Source organism: Pan troglodytes, chromosome 16, assembly GCF_028858775.2.
Source record: "Pan troglodytes isolate AG18354 chromosome 16, NHGRI_mPanTro3-v2.0_pri, whole genome shotgun sequence".
NCBI classification, from domain to species: Eukaryota; Metazoa; Chordata; class Mammalia; order Primates; family Hominidae; genus Pan; species Pan troglodytes.
The window spans coordinates 12,579,896-12,598,163 of record NC_072414.2 but is presented as its reverse complement, the minus strand read 5'-3'; the positions used below and the strand labels follow the sequence as shown (position 1 = coordinate 12,598,163).

General features: G+C 35.6%; 1 protein-coding gene across 1 annotated transcript in view; it reads right to left on the bottom strand.

The window, feature by feature from the left end:
* The window catches only part of LOC104004591 (POTE ankyrin domain family member I), a 119,015-nt gene that overhangs the window by 64,114 nt on the left and 36,633 nt on the right, over positions 1-18,268 (bottom strand). Inside the window, 2 exon segments of the mRNA XM_063794612.1 lie at positions 10,233-10,367; positions 11,926-12,020. The gene's annotated coding sequence lies outside the window, so the exon portion shown is untranslated.

The following is an 18,268-nucleotide window of genomic DNA, read 5'->3' as shown; positions in this document are numbered from 1 at the left end:
ATTTACATAGACAATGCAGAAAAGTACTTAAATTCTAAAAATGAAAACCTCTAATGACAAGAAAACTTTCTCTAGGGTATTATTCCAAGATAAGCCAGTGAGAGATTTGGGGCTCAAGTCACATTTGGACGCCTCTGTCACACCATGATTGTGACCATCGTCTTCATCTGCCTGTATAGCCAAGTGCACAGGTGCATCTAAATCTATAATCTCATAACTGATAGAAGGAATCACCCTCACTTTCTAGAGTCAATTGGAAAATAAACCAAAGCAAGAAATACAAGTTAGGGAACGATTTGCTGTTATGTGTAACAGCCCTACTTGAGCTCTGCTATATTGGAAATTCTCTAATCTTTTTTGGATGCACCAAGGATTGTAAATTGCCATAAGAAAACATCATTTTGATGTTCTTTTCAGTTATCTAAAATGTATAATTAACAGGGGTCAAGTCTCATTAAAATTATGCATTAATTTTTAAAATAATCTTGGGAAAACTGGAAAAGTCTGAGAGAAACCAAAGTTATTTTTTTAATTAAAAAAGGTTTCTAGAAGCCAGAAAACAATGGGAACACATAATCCTACACACTGTTATAATTTAGTCTCAGAATATGGCTGAGAAACAATGTGATTATTTCCTAATGTGAAGGGCATAATATACCAAGGGTGTATGGTACACTTGTTATTTCCACCAAACATATGTTGAGAAAGAAAAGATTACATTAAAACAGACAATATTAAAATAAATCAGAAGGATAGATTAAATGAGAAGAATATGTAAAATATGTTATAACCCAAATTACTACAAACCATTTATAAGCCTGATTTTATGGCCTACTTGTTTAAAGTAAGATTTAATATTAGGAAATTTCAGCACTATAAATATTCTGGACAGTTCCTAGGTGATTACTGTGATAAGATTTTGATTAATAATGATATAAAAATCTTTACAATTACAGAAGTTAAAAATAGGCAGCCCTGTATGTTAGTTATTTGAGTTTTAATCAAGGTAAGGGCTGGATTCTGGTTATTCTTGGATTTTTTTTTAATGACAGTAAATTTGCAATCTTCAGACAATATAAAACATAATACTAAACAATATAGAAAGCTCCCTTTTAGGTTAAATAACATTTCCACATTTGGTAGCGTCATCTCCCAGCTTCTGAAGTCTCATCACAGTAAGAAATTAAGCCTGTCACTGTTCTGTGAAGAATAAAAAGAACAATACACCCAACAACATGAAGGAATGTCTACACCCGAAAACTAACCCCAGTCACAATATAATTTCCCTTGCCAAAGCCCTGCAGGGCTTGGAAAGCCACATTCGAAAATACCAGCTCCATTATCCCATTAGCAGTAAGATCAGACCCTATCAAGCATTTCATGTTTCATATCCTAAAAATAACCTAAGAATGTGAAAAAGTCAATAAAAACATTTTTAAGTACACAAAATGAGCCAAAAAAATTGAGAATGCTTAATGCAAAATGAAAGTCTTTATGGAAGGGTCCTGCTTAGAGAGAAGAGGACAAACTAAAGCACCTTAAATAATCAAAGGCTACTTGTGTACAGCTGAGCAGCTGGTCTCTTGTCTTTCTAAACAAGGAACCAGAGATGTTTATGAGGAAAATATGAAGAAAAGGAGTAAAATTTTTCTCCTGGTACTTGTGCATGTGTGTGTTTTAAGCATAACAGTACACCATAATTTGCTATTATGTCTGTCTTGTATTTATTTTGGTCTGTGTGGAGCTAAATGCATTATTAGAGGAGGAAATTTGACTATCTCAACAATAGAAAATGATTGGCTAGCTGAAGTTTCAATTCCATATGAATTCCTTTTAGATGCATTTGATGCATTTTTAAATTTCTCCTGAAAACCAAGAAGTGGACACCATTAGTTGAAGATGGTACCTATAGTGGTATTCTCTCTTGAGAAAGAAACAATCTTTCTGTTCTAAACTTCTTTGGCCTTGTTTGAAACACTGCATTCTATATTGTACCTGTGGAATGTAAAGATTTTAGTAAAAAGAAACTTTAATAATTAAAGAAATGGAAAACAGAATCTAGAAGGGACTATAACAGAATTAGGTAGTCTTAAGACAATATTGCCATGAAAGCTGTGCCTTCAGTTATGTAAATTTGGTCCTATCGTATCCAAATATTGCAACTATCTTCTAAGATGCCACTAGCCCTAGAATTCCTTGATGCTATAGGAATTTCACTGTTCTGTGAATGTTTCTAAGTGTAAATTTAAAACAACAAAACTCAAATGATCTCTTAAATTTAAAAATGATCAATGCCAGAATATATAGAGAAAAAGAGTGAGGACAACAGTAAACATAAAAATGGCATCAGAGTCAGACAGAGGAGCAGGAAGGGGAGGGGAGCTTTGAGTAAATATATCTGAGAAACCTACATCTTTGCTTGTCAGAAGCTATGTGGTTTCAAGGAAGGAAGATGTTATCCTGCCATTCATCCTACCAACCCTCTCTTCAGCCTCAGACCAGAAAAATGGACAATCCTCAGATGACCATCACAGCTGCCCAGCACATGTCTTAATTGCTTCCTTATAAGCCAAGCCCTAATTGACGGCTGGCTGTATGAACTGGAAATATCTCCTATCCCTAGGACTCTATCTGTATCTGAGGTTGCTATGGTTCTTACAACACTACTTAGCTTAATGAGCCCTGGGATTCCCTAGGCTGCTGCTGTTTGAGTTGTGTTAAATTTAGTTCTTGCTAGGAAGTTGACCTTGGGACCTGCAGGCTCTGAAGCAATTAGACCTGTTGCATAACAGAACCCACTTATTTTACTTACTTTGGATTGATTAATTTGTAATTTGTCATTGATTTGTTTGTATATGCCATCCATTTTCAATGCCTCAGTCTGTATCTGAAGAGTCTCCTCACTGGTTTTTATCTCAATCATGCTCCTTGAAGTAGCAGAAGCTGAAGGATAAATACCAAGCTAAGGTATTTATCTCTGAGATAATTCCAGGGATAGCTTGATATTTATCCTTTAAGGTAATATAGAGTGTCTTGATACAACACCTGATTTCTTGAAACCTCAAGCAGCTTACCTACTGGCATTTATTCATGGATCGTACCCAGAAAACACAGCTGTTGTCATTAGTAATTTAATTTTTTATAGACTGTCAAAGTCTAATTTTGAAATATCATAAAACATAATTCTCAAATACATAATGAACACATCAAAAACTGTATTTAACTAATTAATGAGGGATAGCAGGATAACAAAGTCCGTTCCAAAAAGAATATGAAAAGTGTGATTTTACATAATCACAGCAAAAAAATGAACACTAAAATAAAATTGTTAAATTTGATGTAATCCAGTTAATGTCTCATGACACAGATTTACCTATATAACAAACCTGCATGTGTACCTCTGAACTTAAAAGTTAAAAATATCAACATAACAAAAATATTCATATTCTTTCATACAACTCTAAAAAGGGGCAATAAGACCTTAATCTTTGGGATTATCTTTTCTACCACACTAAAAAGATACAATTTAGCCGTTTTCTATAACATCTAGCTATATGTAATTATACAATGTCTGAGATTCCATAATTCATATATAGTGAGTTAAACAAAATCACATTTGCTAGAGAGTCAGATGACCCTTAGCTGGGCTTGCTAAACAATGTTTTTTGTTTTGTTTTGTTATTTTTTATTTCTGTGGGTACAGAGTAGATGTATATATTTATAGAGTATGAGATATTTGGGTACTGGCATATAATACATAATAATCGCATCATGGTAAATGGGGTATTCATTCCCTTAAGCATTTATCCTTTTTGTTACAAACAATCCAATTATATTCTTTTGGTTATTTTTAAATGACAATTAAATCATTATTGACTATATTCACCCTGTTGTGCTATCAAATACTAAATATTATTTATTCTTTATATTTTTTGTACCCATAACTATCCCCATTTTTCCCCATCCCACACCTCCACCATCCTTCTCAGTTTTTGGTAACCATCATTCTACTCTTTATCTGCATGATTTGATCGTTTTAATTTTCAGTTCCCACAAGTAAGTGAGAATATGGGAAGTTTGTCTATCTGTGCCTGGCTTATTTCACTTAACACAATAATCCCCACTTCCGTCCATGTTGTTGCAAATGATCTCATTCTTTTTATGGCTGAATAGTACTCTATTGTATATGTATGTGCCACATTTTCATTATTCATTCATCTATTGATGGAAACTTAGGTCGTTTCCAAATCTTCGCTATTGTGAACAAAGCTAAAACAAACATGAGAATGCAGATAACTCTTTGCTATACTGCTATTTTCTCTTTCGGGTCTACATCTAGCAATGAGGTTGCAAGATCGTAAAGTAGCTCTACATTTAGTTTTTGGGGGAATCTCCAAACTGTTTTCCATAGTGGTTGTACTAATTCACATTCCCACTGACAGAGTATGAGAGTTCCCTTTTCTCCTCTTCCTCACCAGCATTTGTTATTCCCTATGTTTGGATAAAAGCCATTTTAAATGGGGTGAGATGATATCTCATTGTAGCTTTGAGGTACATTTCTCTGATGATCAATGGTGTTTGAGCACCTTTTTATATATCTGTTTGCTATTTGTATTGTCTTTTGAGAAATCTCTATTCCGATCCTTTGCCCATTTTTAAATTAGATTATTAGGGTTTTTTCCTATAGAGTTGTTTCCTGGTTATTAATCCCTTGTCAGATGGGCAGTTTGCAAATATTTTCTCCCATTCTGTGAGTTGGATCTTCACATTGTTGACTGTTTTTCCTTGGATGTGCAGCAGCTTTTTAACTGGATGTGATCCCACTTGTCCGTTTTTGCTTTGGTGACCTGTGTTCATGGAGTGTTGCTCAAGAAATCTTTGCCCAGACCAATATCTAAGAGAGTTTCCCCCAATGTTTCCTTTTAGTAGTTTAATTTTTTTGAAGTCTTAGATTTAAGCCTTTAATACATTTTAATTTGATTTTTGTATATGCCAAGAGATAGGGGTCTTGTTTCATTCTTCTGCATATGGATATCCAGTTTTCCCAGCACCATTTATTGAAGATACTGTTCTTTCCCCAATGTATGTTCTTGGCACTTTTGTAGAAAATGAGCTCACTGTTGATGTACGGATTTGCTTCTGGGTTCTCTATTCTGTTCCATTGACCTGTTTTTTATGGGTCTGTTTTTTATGCCAGTACCATGTTGTTTTGGTTACCATAGCTTTATAGTGTAGTTTAAAGTCAGGTAATGTGATTTATCCAGTTTTGGTTTATTTGTTCAGGATAGCTCTGGGTATTCTGGGTCATTTGGTTATATCAATTTTAGGATTGTTTTTTCTATTTCTGTGAAGAATGGCATTGGTATTTTGATAGAGATTGAATCTGTAGATTGCTTTTGGTAGTATAACATTTTAACAATGACTGTTTCAGCTCATGAACATGGAATATCTTTCCATTTCTTTGTGTCTTCTTTAGTTTCTTTCGTCAACGTTTTATAGTTTTCACTGTAGTGATTTTCACTTTTTTGGTTAATTCCTAGGTATTTAATTTTATTTGTAGCTATTGTAAATGGGATTACTTTCTTGATTTGGTTTTCAGACAGTTCACTGTTGACATATGGAGATGCTACTGACTTTTATATGTTGATTTTGTATCCTGCAACTTTACTAAATTTGTTTCAGTTCTAATAGTGTTTTGGTGGAGTTTTTAGGTCTTTCCTAATACAAGATTACATCATCTGCAAACAAGGATAATTCGACTTCTTCCTTTCCAATTTGGATGCCTTTTATTTCTTTCTCTTGTCTGACTGCTTTAGCTAGGACTTCTAGTACTATAGTCAATGAAGTGGTAAAAGGTGGCATTCTTGTTGTGCTCCAGATATTAAAGGATTTCAGTTTCTTTCCATTCAGCAAAATTCTATCTGTGGGTCTGTCATATATGGCTTTTATTATGTTGCAGTTTGTTCCTTCTATACCCAGTTTTTTAGAATTTTTATGATGAATGGATGTTGAACTTTATCAAATTTTTCAGCATCAGTTGAAATGATCATATGGTTATTCTCCTTCATACTGTTTATTGTTTATCATATTGATTGATTTGCACATATTGAACCATTCTTGCATCCCTGGGATAAATCCTACTTTGTATGTTGTCATTTATTTGTGGGAGCTAAAAATTAAAACAATTGAACTCATGGAGATATAGAGTAGAAGGAAAGTTATCAGAAACTGAGAAAGATGGTGGTTAGGGGGATGGGAGGGCAGGTAGGGATGGTTAATGGGCACAAAAAGTAGTTAGAAAGAATGAATAACATCTAGTATTTAATAGTACAAGAGGATGACTATTGTGTATTATAATTTAATTGTACATTTTAAAGTAACTAAAAGAGTGTAATTGAATTGTTTGTAACCCAAAGGATAAAAATGCTTGAGGGGAATGGATACCCCATTTACCATTATGTGATTATTATGCATTGCATGCCTGTATCTAAGTGTCTCATGTACTCAATAAATATATGCACCTACCACATACATACCAAGGTTTACAGTAAATTTAAAAAAAGAAAAGGCCAGGCACGGTGGCTCACACCTGTAATCCCAGCACTTTGGGAGGCCAAGGCAGGTGGATCAACTGAGGTCAGGAGTTCAAAACCAGCCTGGCCAACATGATGAAACCCCGTCTCTACTAAAAATACAAAAAAAAAAAATAGCTGGGCATGGTGGTGGGCACCTGTAATCCCAGCTACTCGGGAGGCTGAGGCAGAAGAATCACTTGAACCCAGGAGGTGGAGGTTGCAATGAGCTGAGATGGCACCATTGCACTCCAGCTTGAGCAACAAGAGCGAAACTCTGTCAGAAAGAAAGAAGAGAGAGAGAGAGAGAGAGAAAGAAAAAAAGAAAGACAGAAAAAGAAAGAAAAGAAGAGAAGGGAAGGAAAAGAGAGAGAAAGTAAGTAAAAAGAAAGAAAGGACAGAAGGAAGGAAAGAAAAAAAGAAAGAAAGAAAAGAAAAGAAAGAAAGAAAATAAATTACAAGGCAATAACATGATCTTAGATGCAAAAATTCTCAACAAAATACTAGCAAACTGAATCCAACAACACATTAAAAAGACAGTTCACCACACCCAAGTGGGTTTTATTCCAGGAATTCAAGGGTTATTCAGTATAAATGAATCAAAAATCTGATACATTACACTGATAGAATAAAAGACAAAAAGTATATGATCATTTCAATAGATGCAAAAAAAGCATCTGATAAAATTTATCATTGCTTCATGATAAAAATTAAACAAATTTAGGCATACAAGGAGCACACCTCAACATAATAAAGGCCATATATCATAAACTCACAGTGAAAATCATACTGACGTAGGAAAAACAGAAAATCCTTCTTCTAAGAACTGAAAAACGACAAGGATTCTCACTTTCACAACACCTATTTAATATAGTACTGGAAGTTTTGGCCAGAGAATCAGCAAGAGAAAGAAATAAAAGGCATTCAAATTGGAAAAGAAGAAGTCAAATTGCTTCTCATTGCACATGACATGATCTTATACAGAGAAAAACATAAAAACGTTATCAAGACAACTCTTAGAAGTGATAAGTGAATTCAGTAACGTTGCAGAATACAAAATCAGCATACAAAAATCAGCAGCACTTTTATGTGGTAATAATCAACTGTCTGAAAAGAATTCAAGATAACAATCTTATTTACAATAGCTCCAAAATAAAAAAATATAATTCTTAGGAATTAATTTTACCAAGGATGTGAAAGATACCTATAATGAAGCCATAAAACACTTATGAAAAAAATTTGAAGACAGAAATAAATGGAAAGATAATCCTGCATTCATGGATTCAAATAATTAATATTGTTAAAATGTTCACACTACCCAAAACAATCTATGGATTTATCAAAATAACAATGACATCCTTCACAGAAATAGAAACAACAATCCTAAAATACGTATGGAACCTACAAAAGACCTGGAATAGCCAAAGCAGTCTTGACCCAAAAGAACAAAGTTGGAGGCATCATACTACCTGACCTCAAAGTATACTGTAAAGCTATAGTAACCAAAACAGCATGATACTGGCATAAAATCAGATGCATAAACCAATGGAATAGAATGCAGAGCCCAGAAATAAATCCACAGGTGATACACAGTCACCTAATATTTTGAGGAAGCTGCCAAGAACACACAATGGGGTAAGGACAGTCTTTTCAATAAATGGTATTGGGAAAACCGGGTATCTATATGCAGAAGAACGAACTTATACCCTTATGTCATACCATATACAAAAAATCAACTAAAAATAGTTTAAACACTGAAACATGAGACCTAAAGCTGTAAAACTACTAGAAGGGAAAACATAAGAGAAAAACTACACAACATTGATGTAGGCAAAAGCTAAGGCAAGAAAAACAAAAATAGACAAATGAGGTTACATCAAAATAAAAAGCTTCCACTCAAAAGAAACAACAGAACCAAAAAATGACCTACAGAATAGGAGAAAATTTTTGCAAATTATACGTCTGATAAGGGGTTAACATTCAAAATATATAAGGAACTCAAGCAACTCAATAGCAAAAAGCAACACTACCATCAAATAATTCAATTTAAAAGTGGGCAAAAAACCTGACTAGATATTTTTTAAAATATGACGTGCAAATGACCAAAAAGCATATGAAAAAATCCTCAGCATCACTGATCATCAGGTAAATGCAAATCAAAACCACAATGAGATAGCACCTCAGCCCAGTCAGAATGTTCATGATCAGACAAAAGATGGTAATAGTGAGAATGCAGAGAAAAGGGAACGTTTTTACACTGTTGGTGGTAATGTAAATTTGTACAGACATTATGAAAAACAATATGGAGGTTCCTCAAAAAATTAAAAATATATACAGTATATGTTTAAGTATCCAGTAGGCATTCAGTAAATATCTGTGGAATAACCAAATGCCAATCAAATTTCTTGTGCTCTACATAAAATTCAACTCAAATATCTCTAATAACTCTGCAGGTACAAATATTTGATGACCAGAGAATGATTTCTTTTTCTTCAAAATAGAGCTAGAGAGTATTATGGTAAAGCTTACCACTGTAGCTAAATTGACAATCCCTTTTACTACTTAATTATTCCTCAGGAAGTTTTGACAATACATGAACACGAAAGAAAAAAGAAAAGATAAGATCTGCTTCTACATTTTAACTATTCTTTAGGGGATAGTAAGAACTGGCTTTTGATTGTGAAAATTCAAAATGTTATCCTCTTTTAAACAAACACTATCAAAATATCCCAAGAGAGACAGAGCTCCAAGTCCCAAAAGGCTATGGTGCAAGTAAATAGATATATATAATACACTCACTTGAGCTTGCATTTTGACCATTAATATATGCTTTGAAGGTGGGGAAAATCTTTTAGGGTTTACTTTTTGCAACCCATGAGAGATAACAAACAGGATCATGCAATTTCTTGGAAGTTCTTCACATGTCTTTGGCTCTGGGGAATAATATTTTGTCTCCTGTCCCTGACCTTCTCAGCATTCACTCAAAGAGCGAGTGGGAAGTATATAACATGTGAGTCACCCACTTTTTTTGCAAAAATCATAGAAAATGTTTTCTTCTTGTCTTTGAGAAAACTAAAAATGTATCTCAGAATGAAATGCTGGCAAAGAATGAAGCTGAAAAATATAAGTTTTTCTTGTTTCCCTGAACTCTGGAAAATATTTTTCAATTATGGTTCATATCCCTTTAAAATATGAATAGCCATATATACAAAAAGAATAGTATTTCAAGTGAAGATGTATATTAACTGATGAATTGCTGGAGAAGGGTATATTTTGGTAATTTTTGTTATTTGGTGAGCAGAAGAAATATGGCATATTTCTCTTTCCAGCAATATTTTCTTTCTTAAGCCCAAATACTGATTTTCAGTTCCATTACATTCATAAGACTTGGTATTATACAAATTAGTTATTATTTAAGAAACAAAAATCTTCAGCTCATATGACTTTTTCTTGTTTTTGTTGTTATTTGGGCTAGAAGTTAACCGGAGAGTAATCAGGGGAAAAGTTTCATGTTTCGGATTTGCCTAGATAGGAAAGGCCTCAGATAACAACCACAGTGAGATGCAAAATAACACCAAAGGTCAAAGGAAGAAAAGGAACATGTGGAAGAAAGCAATGGATAAAAAACATGGAAACTTTTGTAATATAAACTTTACATGCCTTTCTTATTTTCCTGCAGCTGACTTGACCATGGTTAACAAAAAACAAGCACATTGAACTTCGCCACAGTCACGCAGACCAGCTTTTCTCCCTAAGGTCAATGTCACAATGGGCATATGAAGTTCATACATTCACCTGGAAGCATATAAAAATATTTAGTCAGAGCAATTTAAGAGCCAAAGTACGGCACACTTCCTCACAGCATATAGCGTATCCAGCTGCCTAAAAATTAAAGAATGTATTTTTTATGCTAAACATTGGTACAGATACATGAAACAGCATAAAAGACCATATATTCTCTAATGACAGAGTTCTTTCTTATTACCACTTTAAAACACTACAAGTAACCTGGAGTAGCTGAAATTGAAAGTAAATATTAATTTCTGCCCTGGCATGGCACTATATTGAGAAAGAGTATTTTTAAATATCTTGGTTTTGTATTTTATTTTTATATCACTAATAATAATGAATCAGGTATTCATAGTACTGCTGAAAGAACTACACGCCCAGATAAATACAGTATCAATAATGCAGGTAAACAGAAGAAAGGGTAGACTCATTGTATATAGGTAATTTATTGGAATCACAAAATTTGCATTCCTGGTTTCAAGTCTAGTGTTCTTAGCGAGAAAAAAAACTCTCCAAAATTCATATTTTCCCTTCTTTCTATTGTTGTGATTTATTAAAATAAATATGTGTAGGAATTGAGTCATGAAAGTCACAGTTTTGTTGTTTAAACAAAAGTCTAATTGTTTACTACTTTATAATATACATGGTAAAGAATTTTGGTTGTTTCCAAGAAGAAACAGCACGCTCCCTTTCATGTTTCAGTTACCTCTGCCATCTCCATGTCTTCCAGACTAATGAATGTGTCCAGCAGGGAAACTATCAATTTTGTTAGCTGCCTTATCCTCATGGGCTTTCCCTCAAGCCCAGAAATGTAGCTCCTCTACTTCGGTCTCTTCTCAGTAGCCTATACTCTCACCCTGATAGGAAATGCAGCCATTGTCTGTGCTGTGTGGTAGGACCAGCACCTTCACACTCCCATGTACACCCTCTTGGGAAATTTCTCTCTCCTGGAAATATGTTATGTTACTACAACTAAACTGCTGGCCAACTTCCTCTCCACAAGCAAGTCCATCTCATTCATGAGTTGTTTTGCACAGTTCTACTTCTTCTTCTCTTTGGGGTATGATGAGGGCTTCTTCCTTTGCATCATGGCCTTTGACAGGTATCTTGCCATCTGCCTCCCTCTACGTTATCTATGCATCATGACTAAACAAGTATGCACTGGCCTTATCATCTTTGCGTGGTCATGTGTCTTTGTAATCTTCCTAACTCTGGTGATTCTCATTTCACAGCTATCCTACTGTGACCCAAATATTATCAACCATTTTATTTGTGATCCCGTCCCATTGAAGATGCTGTCCTGTTCTGAAGACATCATCATCACCCAGCTCATTTACTCCACATTCAATTCTATCTTCATGATTGGCACCTTTCTCTTTGGCCTTTGTTCCTATGCTCTGGTGATTCTGGCTGTAATACGGATGCCTTCAGAGGCTGGCAAATGAAAAGCTTTCTCCACTTGTGCCTCTCATTTGGCAGCTGTCACCTTATTTTATGGCTCTATCATGGTGATGTATGTTAGTCCTGGATCAGCACACCCAGTAAAAATGAGAAAAATCATTACCTTGTTCTATTCTGTGATAACACCACTCTGTAATCCTCTAATATATAGTCTCAGGAACAAAGAGATGAAAGATTCTGTGAGGAAAATCTTCAGGACTGGAAAAGATGTTAATAAAATATAAATAAGAGAATTTTCATTTATCAAATGTAACTTTATTATACATGAATATTTGTCTACAAATTTATTGTTTTATTTAAGAACTGCTATAATAATGAGCCATTAACATCTTAAACACCACTCACCACAATCTGCATTACTGTGGTCTTATTTAAGAATGTTTCAACAGTGAATTAGATTTTCTGTTGAAGTGAATAATAAGTATGTAAAATTCTATGTCTATGCTAATCAGAACGTGTATATGTAACTCAACTTTTTAAAAAGAATACAGACGTCCTTTTTGTATTACTGAGCTAAAGCAATTGATAACACATGTGACAGATATCATAGACTGCTCTCACAATTAACACTATAATCCAATCATTATCCACTAAGAGATAATGGCTGAAAAAGAGCCAAGTTTTAAGAAGTCCAGCTTGTCAAAATGTAGCAAGTGGTCTTTACATTATGTAAATAGACTAATAGCCTTAGTTTGATATTCAGTGTTTTTTCAGAGAGTACACAACCAAGAATTAGGAATTTAAAGCGGATTCGTTACCTGGAATATAGTGCAGCAAAGACCTAAACAAAAATGTGAGCATTACTCAGGATATAGCTTTCTTTGTTGTAAACCCAGTTTAAACACAGGATTTGATATCATAACTAATTTAGTATTAATACTGTGTGACTTATTTGAGTACTGCTGGACAGTACTAAAATAAAACTCTTAAAATCCATTTTATAAAATATTTGACTAATATCTTGCTTTAATTTTGACTTTTGTTTTGTTCTATGCCATTTTTTCAAATACAACTCTCAAAAACTTGATGAAAAGGAATCACAATATGAAATGTGGTTTACAGAATTTTAATTTGTAAGCCTTCATAGCTATTTGCTCCACAAAATTAGGTGCAACTGCAATTAGTTTTTGTGTCACAAGGAAGCTGAGTTGAGAATATTTTCTGGGTTTGAAAGGCAGGATTTATGTGAGTTCTCGGGAAAAGAGTGGTTGTTTTATTATACCTAACATGTGAAATGTAAATTAAATAGCTAAATACTTGCCTGAAACACTCTTTTATATAGGAAGAAAATACAAACAATTTAGAACTTCATTCAAACTGACTTCAACGGTGGAATCTCTTTAAAGTGCTGATAAATTTAACACTGAGTTTCACCTGTCCATGCCAGTTTTGTTTATATTTCTTAATTATATGAGAAAAAATGATAGAAATTCTTAATAAAATATCATCTCAACTGTTATAAATGTGCACAGTGCCCATATTTGTAATTATCTTCAAGTTGATCATTAACCAATCTTATCTTACCAATATTAAATTCTATCTCATATTGAGCTTGCTGGCACTTGATAGAAAGAATTAAAAACTATTAGATACAGTAAAAAGCATTTCCGTAAGATACAAACATGCCTTCACTGTGACAATATCTCTTCCTCAGTTCATACCTATGGCTTCATGGTATTTCACACAACCAGCTAATAAAGGAAGAAAGAGCCTCAGGCTTGGATCACAAATGGATTGTCTGAATCTACACTTAGACAAGATAAAAACTAACTAATGCTGCAGCTTAACGCCTCTCCAGGGTAGCCATAGAATGTAGTGGTGGAGGAAATCCTCGTAAGCCAATGATTTGGTAGCAATATACTTAGTTGTCCACTTTGAATGTTGGGAGAAATAGCTTGCTATGCAAGATAAGGATATGTGTAGAATAACAATTGTTGTAAAAAAGTTTCACTAAGCAAACCCCCCCAAAATACAGAAAAATCAGATTTAATGAAATTTGAGGTGGAGGCCTATGTATGGGCCTATGAGAATAAGCACAAAGTATGCAGATCTTTGTTTCTCAACTCTGTGCCCATTAGAGAGTATCCTCCAGAGTGGAGGCACTCAATAGCTAAGTGAAAAGAATGAGTCATCTAAAAATGTCAGCCAGCTCTGATTTCATTCACCTCAGAGCTTATAAAAGGGAATATAAAGAAAGTTGTATAAATGGAAAATATGCACGTGCCAAAAAATACAGGCATTATCTTACCAAGGTTGGTGACAAATCACTGAGCCACTGAAGATGCAGCCTCGATGAGAAACCAATGTTAAGCCCTCAATATGGCACCAATCTTTGAGAAAACCAGCCAGCAATGGGTGGCAAATTGATTACATCAAATTCCTTTTACTTTGGAGGGTGCCAAGTGACATGAAAGAGTATAGGCAACCTCTACTTCTTCATTTCATATTCACTCCCCAACCCCCTGTGATCTTGCTTTCTATCTCCTCTGCTCGACTAAAACTTCTTTTCATCATGTTTCTGTAGAGGATTAACAATAATCATCATATGGGTATTTTATCTTAGGTACAAGAAAGTATAGTAACTCAAATAGATTTTCCAATCTACCATTATTTTCATTAGTCAACATTATCTTAGCCAGAGAAGATGTGAACTCTACATTTTGTCATTCTACATTGTTTGAGTTTGAAAACCTTTGCTATAGCCTGGGAATAAGTTGTTTTTGGATCAGTTGCAGCCTCTTATGAACAAGATTAAAGATGAAAAAGTTGAAAAATGTGTATTACCCTATAATTGCAACTCAAAATCTAGCTTATTTTTCATGTTTCACATGAAATAGATGTTTAACCTAGTAGTTCTCAACTTTAATATCCATATCAATCACCATCACTTATGGATCTTTTCAAAATGCAGATTGTCTGTGACATCAGGAAGACTGAAGAATAGGAGGTCCCAGTTTTCCCTACCCTTCATAGAATGTTCAATTAACAACTGTACACAGACAAAAACTCCTATGTGAACACTTCAAAACTCCGGATTAAGCCTGAGAAACCTGTGTGAACTAGAGAACCAAACAAAACGCCACATGAGAAGTATTAAAAAAATAGCTTCACTCTGACCACATCACCTCTCCCTTTCTCCCAAGTCAGCACAACACCACTTAGAATTTTTCTAGGCCCACAGTTTCTACAGTAGGAAAAGAGAACTAGAGGTGGACATTCACGTTCCCTGTGTTTCAAGATACTTCCCAGGAAGCCTACTCTGGTCTCACCTTGCAAGGAGCATAGGGGTAATAGCATGGCTAGACTACCTGTGGTCAGGTAGAAACAGAGCAGGAAGGCAAAGCTCATAGTGACAAACACGCAGATCTTGGTGGTAGGTCTATGTAACCACCAGCAGTGGTATGTGATTAGGGGCATTAGTGAACAGTATAACAAACCAACAAAGTCAAGCTGGTTGCCCCGGGAAATAGGAAGTTCTACCTGGCTTGAATCCCTAGACAATCAGCCTCCATGTGAGCCCCAGATCCTACCACAAAGCCTTGTCCAGAGGGGGAGATGACCACAGCACATTTTGGTAAAGTACAAGGGCTAGACCTGCCACACTCAGAAGCCCAAACAGTGGTTTGGCTTAGTCTCAAAACCCACAACAGGGACCCAGCCAGGCAGGGAGATGCATACCACAGCCCATTATTAGCACAGTGTAGGGTCTAGAACTGCCTTACCTGGGGACTCTAACAGTGGTTCAACTCAGCCTCAAAAACATCCCCAAAGCCCACTCAGAGATGGAGATATTTGCCGCAGTGCATTCTGGCAAAGTGAAAGGGCTATATGCACCCCAACAAGGAATCCAAACAGTGGTTTGGCTCAAATCTCAAAGCCCACCCCGAGGTCCTACCCAGTCAGGAAGGCACACATCAAATGTGCATTCCCACCAAGTGTAGTAGCTGTTCTCTCCATCCTGAGCAGTGTCCCCACTTAACTTTGTGAGTAAGCCTGCAACCCCATACAACTCCAGAACTCAAATAGTGGTACCATCCAGCCAGGAAATACATCCTGTGGCCTGGCCCAGTCAGAGACAATCACCATCCAAGCAAGCAATTTTGTCTGATTGCATAGCTCATTTAGTGGTCATACCAAAAATCAGAACCCAACCAGTAGTCCCAACTGAACTCAGAGCAAAGACAAAAGCTGAGCCATCCGGAGAATCTGAAAGCAGAAAGCAAGCTCTACTTTCCCAGGGTTGGTACCAGTTGGCCAATCTAGAATCAAAGGCTAGACTAAATAATGAAAGTCTATCCCTGCCAACTAATACCTATAAAAAGAGGTAGCTACCTCCTCAAATGAACAGACAGCAGTGCAAGAACAAAAGGATTGTGAAGAATCGAGGAATGATGACACCTCCAATAAAAACTAATAAAACTCTTAACAATGGACCCTAAAGGAATGGAGATTTGCAAAATGACAAAGAATTCCAAAAAGTCCAGGAGCTGGTTTTTTGAAAGGATCGACAAAATTGATAGACCGCTAGGCAAGACTAATAAAGAAAAAAAGAGAGAAGAATCAAATAGATGCAAATGATGAAGGGGATATCACCACCGATCCCACAGAAATACAAACTACCATCAGAGATTACTACAAACACCTCTATGCAAATAAACTAGAAAATCTAGAAGAAATGGATAAATTCCTCGACACATACACTCTCGCAAGACTAAAACAGGAAGAAGTTGAATCTCTGAATAGACCAATAACAGGAGCTGAAATTGTGGCAATAATCAATAGCTTACCAACCAAAAAGAGTCCAGGACCAGATGGATTCACAGCCAAATTCTACCAGAGGTACAAGGAGGAACTGGTACCATTCCTACTGAAACTATTCCAATCAATAGAAAAAGAGGGAATCCTCCCTAACTCATTTTATGAGGCCAGCATCATCCTGATACCAAAGCCGGGCAGAGACACAACCAAAAAAGAGAATTTTAGACCAATATCCTTGATGAACATTGATGCAAAAATCCTCAATAAAATACTGGCAAACCGAATCCAGAAGCACATCAACAAGCCTATCCACCATCATCAAGTGGGCTTCATCCCTGGGATGCAAGGCTGGTTCAGTATACGCAAATCAATAAATGTAATCCAGCATATAAACAAAACCAAAGACAAAAACCACATGATCATCTCAATAGATGCAGAAAAGGCCTTTGACAAAATTCAACAACCCTTCATGCTAAAAACTCTCAATAAATTAGGTATTAATGGGACGTATCTCAAAATAATAAGAGCTATCTATGACAAACCCACAGCCAATATATATCATACTGAATGGGCAAAAACTGGAAGCATTCCCTTTGAAAACTGGCACAAGACAGGGATGCCTTCTCTCACCACTCCTATTCAACATAGTGTTGGAAGTTCTGGCCAGGGCAATTAGGCAGGAGAAGGAAATAAAGGGTATTCAATTAGGAAAAGAGGAAGTCAAATTGTCCCTGCTTGCAGACGACATGATTGTATATCTGGAAAACCCCATTGTCTCAGCCCAAAATCTCCTTAAGCTGATAAGCAACTTCAGAAAAGTCTCAGGATACAAAATCAATGTACAAAAATCACAAGCATTCTTATACACCAATAACAGACAAACAGAGAGCCAAATCATGAGTGAACTCCCATTCACAACTGCTTCAAAGAGAATAAAATACCTAGGAATCCACTTACAAGGGACGTGAAGGACCTCTTCAAGGAGAACTACAAATCACTGCTCAATGAAACAAAAGAGGATACAAACAAATGGAAGAACATTCCATGCTCATGGGTAGGAAGAATCAATATCATGAAAATGGCCATACTGCCCAAGGTAATTTATAGATTCAATGCCATCCCCATCAAGCTACCAATGACTTTCTTCACAGAATTGGAAAAAACTACTTTAAAGTTCATATGTAACCAAGAAAGAGCCCGCATCACCAAGTCAATCCTAAGCCAAAAGAACAAAGCTGGAGGCATCACACTACCTGACTTCAAACTACACTATAAGGCTACAGTAACCAAAACAGCATGGTACTGGTACCAAAACAGAGATATAGATCAATGGAACAGAACAGAGCCCTCAGAAATAATGCCGCATGTCTACAACTATCTGATCTTTGACAAACCTGAGAAAAACAAGCAATGGGGAAAGGATTCCCTATTTAATAAATGGTGCTGGGAAAACTGGCTAGCCATATGTAAAAAGCTGAAACTGGATCCCTTCCTTACATCTTATACAAAAATCAATTCAAGATGGATTAAAGACTTACATGTTAGACCTAAAACCATAAAAACCCTAGAAGAAAACCTAGGCATTACCATTCAGGACATAGGCATGGGCAAGGACTTCATGTCTAAAACACCAAAAGTGATGGCAACAAAAGACAAAATTGACAAATGGGATCTAATTAAACTCAAGA